The sequence below is a fragment of the Ricinus communis genome, chromosome 9, assembly GCF_019578655.1.
Source record: "Ricinus communis isolate WT05 ecotype wild-type chromosome 9, ASM1957865v1, whole genome shotgun sequence".
NCBI classification, from domain to species: domain Eukaryota; kingdom Viridiplantae; phylum Streptophyta; class Magnoliopsida; order Malpighiales; family Euphorbiaceae; genus Ricinus; species Ricinus communis.
The window spans coordinates 10,784,120-10,785,684 of NC_063264.1; the positions used below are offsets into that span (position 1 = coordinate 10,784,120).

A 1,565-nucleotide genomic window follows, 5' to 3' on the forward strand; every position below is an offset into this window, starting at 1 on the left:
GACGAAAACTAGTATAGTCAGACCTGCTGTAGCGGCCAACAATTTTGAGATAAAGGCCAATGTTATCCAGATGATCCAACAAAGCGTGCAGTTTGGAGGATTACCCAGCGAGGATCCCAATGCACATATCTCCAACTTTTTAGAGATTTGTGACACATTCAAAATAAATGGAACAACCGATGATGCCATTCGGCTGAGATTGTTTCCATTTTCTTTGAGGGATAGAGCAAAGAGATGGTTACAATCTCTTCCACAATGACGATCACTACACCGGAAGGCGTTGGTACGAAAAATTTTTATATAAGTATTTTCCTCCTGCTAAAACTGCTAAACTTAGAAATGACATATCTTCTTTTGTGCAGTTGGATGATGAAAGCATGTACGATGCATGGGAGAGATTTAAAGATCTTTTGAGATGTTGCCCACATCATGGATTGCCAGTGTGGATGCAGGTTCAGACCTTCTACAATGGGTTGAACCTCGCAACGAGGCGATGGTGGATGCTGCGGCGGTGGGCGCTAAACAAGAAGACGCGAGCAAGCTCGGGAACTTGATAGAGGAAATGGCCATGAACAACTATCAGTGGCAATCCTCTAGGAGCCGACCAGGAAGACAAGGAGTGGTCAACTAAGTGGACTCTACAGCAGCCTTGGCAGCTCAAATAGAGCTTCTAGCCAAGAAGATCGACCAACTCAGGATGCCGGTTCACGTGAAGGCGTTGGGCTGCGAGTTTTGTGGTGGCCGCATTACGGTCGGTATCTGCGGGGAGGTATGTTGCTTCATCTTCTATTAGTTTTCCATCTAATTCTACTATATCTTCCCGATGTTGAACAGTTGATTATATGGGGAATGCCCCAAGACAGTAGAATAACCCCTACAAAGTAATACATACAACCCTGGATGGCGCAATCACCCTAATTTCGGTTGGAGGAACAATAATGCCCGTGGTCGCCAGTTTCCAAAGACTTCATCAACGGCCACAACAACCACTGGGCCTACACAAGCTCCTCTTCCCAAGAAAAGAAGTCAAATTTAGAGGAGCTCATGATGAAGTTTGTGACATCTATGAAACAAGATTCCGTGGTGATAGTGCACTTAGGAATCGGCAGGCCTCGATTCGAACTTGGAGACTCAAATTGACCAAATTTCTAAGATGCTTTCGGAGAGACCTTCGGATCGCTCCCTAGCACTATGAGTCAAACTCGAGGGAGCATTGCAAAGCTATCACCTTGCGTTCAGGTAAGAATTTGACTAGTTCTTCGCCTTTAGCTGATAAGGATAATACAATCGTGCAGGTCGAGCCAGCTAAGGAAGGACCAGACCTTGAGATGGTAGAGAATGAAAGAAAGAAAGAAGACATGCAAAAGAGCCCTGTGTGGGAGCATCAGCCCCCGGTACCATATCCTGCAAGGTTGAGACGGGATATGGTGGACAAGCAATATGATAAGTTTCTTGACTTATTTAAGCGGTGAAAATTAACTTACCTTTTGTTGAGGCAATTTCACAGATGCCGAAATACGCCAAGTTCTTAAAGGAGATTTTGAGCAACAAGAAGAAGTTGGAGG

The 1,565-nt window shown here is 44.9% G+C and overlaps 1 non-coding gene across 1 annotated transcript; it reads right to left on the reverse strand.

Moving 5' to 3' along the window:
* Nucleotides 1-329: 329 nt before the first annotated feature.
* On the reverse strand, nt 330-436 carry LOC125371278. Its single transcript, XR_007217582.1, has one exon. It is a non-coding gene; the product is annotated as a small nucleolar RNA R71 (small nucleolar RNA).
* Nucleotides 437-1,565: the final 1,129 nt, after the last annotated feature.